The sequence below is a fragment of the Python bivittatus genome, unplaced genomic scaffold (genome assembly GCF_059951505.1).
Source record: "Python bivittatus isolate LINGU-HERP-01145 unplaced genomic scaffold, Pbiv_v1 ctg000440_np1212, whole genome shotgun sequence".
Classification (NCBI taxonomy): Eukaryota; Metazoa; Chordata; class Lepidosauria; order Squamata; family Pythonidae; genus Python; species Python bivittatus.
Genome location: NW_028277063.1, coordinates 10530611 through 10537902, shown reverse-complemented (window position 1 = coordinate 10537902; position 7292 = coordinate 10530611).

The window sequence follows — 7292 nt, the reverse complement described above, 5'->3', positions numbered from 1 at the left end:
ACAGACATAGTTTGCCTCACTGGTTCCCTGGATCACAATGATGAGAGCAAATAACTCATAATTCATACATTTGATTGCTTGAAATGTATTGTTTGATCTGTTCCATTCTTCATTAAATTTGTTAAGGTGGTGTTCAATGCAGACTCTTGTAGCTCTAATTGGTAATTAGTAGCTTTTTAAAGGGGTAGTCCCATATAGGCTGATGGACGGGGTGGGTGGGGCTTTTGCCATTAATGGGTTGACAGGATTAATAGAGAAGTTTTTGAAATACTGTGATAACTAAATAGAACAACAAAGGAATTAGAAAAAGGAAATGTATCAATTTGGTTGTAATGAGTGAAATTAGAACTCAAGAGTAAATGTATTTGTAGGGTGCCCACATACACACATCTTTCAGACTTGTCCACAGCAAATCTGGGCTGAAGCCAATTAAACAAGCACACAAAATCACAAAACTTCAGTTAAGTACTTTATTGTATAAAAGTTGAGAAGCCATTATGAAAGATTTCTACTGACTACTGTGCATTAAAAGTGAGTCCTATTTATACTGAAATCAATGCTTCTAATTTTGCACCTCTTTCTCTTGCCAGAGCTATGCAATGGGCTGCATGGTCCTCTCCTTTGAATGGGAAAGCCAGTTTCCGTTTGTTTGTTGTTCTCACAATAGACAAATAAGATATCAAGTTATTTTCCTTTGACCATTTAAAGACGCTCCCACACCCTAGCTACGTTTCCAAGTATTGTCTGAAGCTTCTTGCCCTGTTAATATCTTTCTGAGAGATGCTCGTTTTTAATCTGCTCTGATATGGATCAGTATGGATAGATGGAAGGTGCACAGAAACTGAATTAATGGCAACACAATCCCTTCTGTTCTATGCTCTGATATTCTGACATTGCTTTCATTCCCATCAATAGGTTCTGTTGTCTCCTGCTTACACTAGAAGGAAGAAGCTCACAAATAACAACAATAACAACATTTCTCTCTCTCTCTCTCTCTCTTTCAGTCCGTCTCCAGGGCAGAGGGAAGATGACCTGGGTGACTTGCTGAGTTGTCCTAGCAGTTAAATGGTATTCTGGGAACCAATCTAAACTATTAGCCTGCTGGAAGAGATCCAGCATGTCCCAGAACTGAGGTGTGAAAGCATCGTTGACAAGAGATTACACAAACACTTTTGCTGTTACACAACAGCCTTTTGGCTGCTGTCCTAACTAGTGGTCAGAAAGTCAGAACATCAGTTGTGGATAGATCAGCAGAGTCTATATTTCACTGAAGAACATCTGTCAGAGGTTAGATAGTCTCTACTGCACTTTAAGGTTCTGGAAGCTGTTATAGTGTCCAGAAGAATCAACTTTTTTTTCCTTTTTAAACTGTTTCTCTGCATGTTTATCTAATGAGTAGGAATTTTAGTCTTGCATGTCTAGACTGAATAAAGGGACCAATTATCCTAATTAGTATATTCGGAATAAATCTATACAAAATAAAATTGTACACTCATTTTCCTGGAAAACAGAGAATGCTTGTGAGTGTCCCCCCGCCCCCCGTTCATCTTGCTATGTTTAGTAATTTTTTAGAAGATTCATAGAGTTATATGTTAAACCTGAACTTTCCAACTTGATCTTATGCAGGGCTGATGTGCTTAAAACTACTGATTGCATTTAGATTCTGCACAAACGGGCTTGTGTGTAGTTATTTCTGCATTCTGTCAATTCTAGTATAAGCACATTTGATTTAACTAAATGGAAAATGCTTAGCCTGGAAATATTTGAATGGTGCCTTCCAACTCTGTGATTCAGTTATCCTTTGTTTCTATGTGATCCAATAAAGACCTGCATGAATTGTAAACATGGCAATTCAACTTTAGGACAATCTGTCATTGTTAATTACTTTTTAGTGACTAGAAATCTGATATGAAGCTAAAGATTAGCACAGTTCAATTGAACTAACTTGCAGATGCTCCTTAGTGATCTTTCAGAGGGTGTTTTTTTGTTTTTTTTTTAAAGAAGTCTACATGCTCAGTCTCTGGACAGCTTAGCTTACCTCAATATCCATCAAATTTCTAAAAATTTGAAATGTTTTGCAGTGCTATGGGGTGGGGAGCAAAGGGAGAGAAGGAATTAAAATTAAATATTTTAATTAATTTAATTAATTAATTAAAAAATATATCCTTATCAGAATGGGTAGGAAACACAAAGTTTGCCCATTGACTTTGATTTGGGGCAGAGGAGAAGGTGTGACAAAAGACTGAAAGACATTGAAAGAGACCTGTCAGATCCATGTTTCAGCATATTATTTACTATGTGCTGTTCCAAGACTGCTGACGACAGCTGCGCTACTCTGAACAGGACTGGAAATCTAAATCAGATGGAGAACAAAATTCCTGGATCTGTGCCAGGATCAGAGTTAAAAGTGTTGTGTGGGCATAGGTGCAGTGAGCCAAGACACTGCAAAGTTGGAAAGGAACACAGGCTGGATTGCCACCTGCCTGCCTGAGTTTTGCTTGCAATTAGCAGCAGTTTCCTTGTTTTCCTTTTAGAAGTTTAGAGCAGCTTTTGGCAATGAGATGAATGCTTTGCTTTAACAATGTGTGCACAGTATATAACCTCAGACTATTGTGTGCTGAAAACTGCATTCATCCAGAAAAGGGAGAAGAAAGAAAATACACACAGATGAGTATTTTGAATATTCACCTTGCAATGCCTAGTGGAAAACTTTCACAAGAGAATTAGATGAAAACAGAAAAGAAACATTGTGCATATCTCCCCAAGTATGAGGTGGAAGTCCTGCATCTGCTTGTTGGCGATTGCTATAGTATCTTCTCTCTACTATAGGTATGATGATTTCTCAGTCATACAGTTAGTATTGTAGAAGCTCAGTTAATTCCAGAATACCACACCGAGAAGAAATCCAAGGACTTAATCCCAAACAAATGGGAAGAGAGCTGGTTTAAATTTCTCAGTAATAATGTGCTTTGTACCAGCTTTAAGCCACAAATGTGTATTCTATTACCATGCTAATCCTTAAAGTTTAGAGTGGTTTAAAATTGCTTTAATATTTTTAACACTAATGATTCTATGAAGAGCTACCAAATAGAGCTTTTGCAGCCAGAATGCAGCTGGAAATTCTGATGGAACTGAATTGAAAAGTAACTAACCAGAAGCCTTCATTGTCTGCCTTCTTTTGGTAGATGCCTCACTGGAATGGCCGATGATGTGCAATGCAGAAGGGTTGTAGTTCATTCCCAAGTATGTCCGATCAATAGAATAAAAAGGAGAGTAAAGACATCTCCGTGAGCTCTAACTCAGTACAAGTGATGTGGCTTTGGACAATATTAACCATATGCTATGCTGATTGATGTGCTTCCTCCATAGAATTAAACTAGCAAGAGTTGAATAGTAGAATTTACTGGAGCATTAAGGAGATGTAATATGTAATAAATCAGAAATTTGGGGTTAACATCTAGTACATAGGATATTGACCTAAATTGTAAATAATGTCAGGCCCAGCCCAAGAACAACAATGAGGCAGTCCAGTCCAGTATAGTTCCTTTATTAGCTTACAACCTAAAGACAGAATCTCACCAGACTAAATCTATGCTAAAGCAACTAGTGGATATACCCCGTGAGACTAGGGAGGGGCTAGCCTAAGCCTCTTCTTTTCACGGTCTTGCTGCGGGCTGAGAAAGCACTTGCCTTGTACCCTCTCCTGGAATGTACTCCCTCCCTCCTGATAGCCTTGATCTTCCATTCCAGTCTCCTCCTCACACATGCCTTCCATTACACCCAGACTTTCAACATGCTACACTTTAGTTCCTTCACCTGGGAAAGAGAGAAATTAAAAAGAGAGAGCGAGAGGAAGGGAAGAAGGAAGGGTACAGTATATGATTCAGAGAGTAGAATGCATAACAGCTTTCCTGATTGATTGTGGACTGCTTCTTTTATTTTGTCCCTTTTTCCAATGATATAGGTTAAGAAAGCGAACTTTGACATTTGAACTATCTCCATACCTGGCCATTTCTTTTCCAATGCTCAGGTCACCAAAAACAGATTCATATATTCATTATTGATCCACTGTGTGATAGACAAGGCTGAAGTTAGACTGATTGGCTGAACCTGACTAGCTGGTCTTTTATAGCATAAACATTCTGTAGTTTTCGTTTAGAGTGGTATAGTGGCAAAAGAATTAGGTCGGAATTAGAATTGGACCAAATATTTGCTTAGACATTCAACCTTGTCAAATCTATCTGAAACGGCCTTCTAGTACTGAGCTGAAGTGCTATACATCCATCCATGAGGATCCCAGCATGAAATTTTTTATCCCTGATGCTGATCTATGTCCTCTCTTTGTTGTCTCTGTTTCAAGTCACTGAAGTCATCTGTGAGCTTCCCTGAAAAGTAATAGGGACAAAGCCTAACAGATTTTATATTCCTTGACACTGCCCTTGGATAGTGTTGAAATAAATGGGAAAACACTACTTTGACACCAGAACAGCAAAAGGTGAGTCAGTGCCCCACTCAGGGGCTAGGGCCATGGGCATCTATAGGAGAGGGCAAGAGGGAACAAATGACAACATGCATGGCAACATAATTATGCAAATCCCACACTACTTGCTTCTAGTGTAGGGGTGTAAGTGTATAATGGTGGATTTGGGGTGAAAATGTCACTATGTGTGTAGTCATTTTGGCATCATGACAATTTGTGCTAATGCCACTGATTGGGAACCAGTGAAAGCCACATCATGGGGACATGACAGAAAAATGTTGTCAGGACATGTTTGTGTAAGTGGGTGCAAATGGGGAAAGGCCCGATGTGTGACATTTTATATAATTGTTGATAAAATTAGAGAGGAGGAATAGACTAGGTATTCTGCCATTAATTTGTGAGAGAAAAACCAGGGTAATTAATATAGCAATTAATTATTAGTAATTTTATTATTAATTCTCCAACTTTTCCTAATTCTATAAACTTTTGCTTCTTAAGTTTCCAATATATCCATCAGCACCTTTTATGTTAGTTTCCTCTTTCTTCTATTAATTGCCAAATGCCTTCTCTCACTGCTGTTCATTTATGTCCTCCCAGGATATTTATACTATATTCTGGGCCTGCTTAAGCTTTGATCATAAAGTTTTGCTTAATGGGGATGCATTTGATAAAGCGGATGTCAGAACCCTTGTAATGAGAAAAGGTAGACATCCATTCAGACAACTCTACCTTTGAGTGGACTATCCTTCCTTCAGGGGTCCTGACTACTGTAGCTCCAATGTTCTGAAAAGTGTTCAGCTTCTAAATACCATTTGTTTCCATCTTCCCAAAGCTGTATCTCCAGATACGTTTTAATGCAACATGCAGGAACCCTGTCAAAAGAGAATTTGGTCCCTAGCAGCTGCCCAAAAATGGTAGTCTTTGATGCCTACTTAGTCCTTAGCTCTTCAGTTCTATCTTTATTTATCTCTGACTTCTCTCCAGCCTTTGGAGAACAGCCAGTCTTTTGTGAACAAGGCAAAGGTTGAATCTTTGTAAATGGGCTAGGTTTGGATGGCATGGATATTTATGGTACAATAAAGTTAAAATTAATGTGGACTTCAAAAATAATTTTATTAGACGTGCCATGTTGATAATATGAAATAGATATAAACTCAGGTTGTGCCCAAAAACCACTCTATGGATTTCAGCTCAAGAAGCATATCATAGAAGAGAAACAGCAGAAAAAGACAAATGATTGACATACCGAGAACTACTGGAAAACCATCAAGAGGAATTTAAAATTAAATCAAGAGAGCAATTAATAGCAGAAAGATATACATAGTTGTCAATGGTTTTCTCATTTACAGTTATCAGAAAGATTCAAAATGGACAAAAAGATGTATGGTATGGAGCAAAGTAGGATAGAATTTGAAGTACAATTGTGTACTGATGATGAACATGTAATTGCTAAAATGTATACACTTTTGTTGAAATTTGAAACAGAGGAAGAACAGGTTAAAGAATGTATGATAAAGTGGGCTAAGAATTTTGATTATAATATACAGATGTATCAGTGGGATAATATGTGGTTAAGAGGGTTAAAATGTACATTGTATCATGATCTCAAAGAGAATTTTTATAAAATGATGTATTGTTGGTACATGGCGCCAGAGAAATTATCTAGAATGTATAAAGGCACTTCAAATATATGTTGGAAATGAAAACAACATGAAGGGACATTTTATCATGCTTGGTGGACATGTAAAAAAGCCCCCCAAAATTGGGTTCAAATACATATAACGATACAGAGGATTTGAAAGATTAATATTCAATTGAAGCCAGAACGTTTCCTTTTAGGACTGATGGATAAAAAGTTAGAAAAAAAACATGGAAGATTATTTCAATATATGATTACTGTGGCGAGATTATTATATGCACAGAGATGGGAAGATTCGACACTACCCACTATGGAGGAATGGTTGGTGAAATTGTCAAATCTTGCTGAGATGGATAAATTAACTTCTTTGATTAGAGAAAAGATACTATCTACATTTATTGATGACAGGAAACCTTTTATAAACTTCTTGTGTGAAAATAAAAAAAAATGAACTTGTGATTTATGGCTTTGATGATTAGACAGGAAAAATTATAGAAAGAAGAATATCATGATGTAACTTTAGAAAAAAGGTTAAAATAAAATTGTACTTACAACTGCTGTGAAGAATTTCGGAAGCCACTGCTTTGTATCCTTTCCTTTCTACTGTATTTCTCTTTAACTTTTTTTCTTTTCTTTCACTTTTTGCTCTTTCTTTGATTTCTTTGTTTTACTCTTTTCTTCTGTTTGTATTAGTTTTTATCTTCGTGTGTGTGTGTGTGTGTGTGTGTGTGTGTGTAATTTTTGTAAATGGGCTGCGAGCAAGCACCTCATCATGGAACAATAGGGAACTAGGAGTTTAAAAAAACAAAAGCTAAGGGTAAAAAACACTGTGGCTTAAGAATTCCTAGAAACTTTGCCCGCTAAACCCAGTTTCTTATATGGCTCTAAGAGAGACTGCATCATCTCTTTCTGCCTATTCCTGCCCTGTGTATTTCTTAACAAAGTTTAACTTCAAATGTAATGAATGTCTGCTAGCATTCATTGATAACTTGCTAATCCCATAATCTGCACCCAAGGCAAGTATATTATGATTTTTTCATTCTTTTTAATGGGACTTTATTTATATTATTCAATATTCTCTTAGCTCTCTGCATATACACAGAAGCACATCCTCAAACAAGGCCTCTCACTGAATTCAGCAGGTTCTTTAATAGTGATGTATTTTAAAGATGT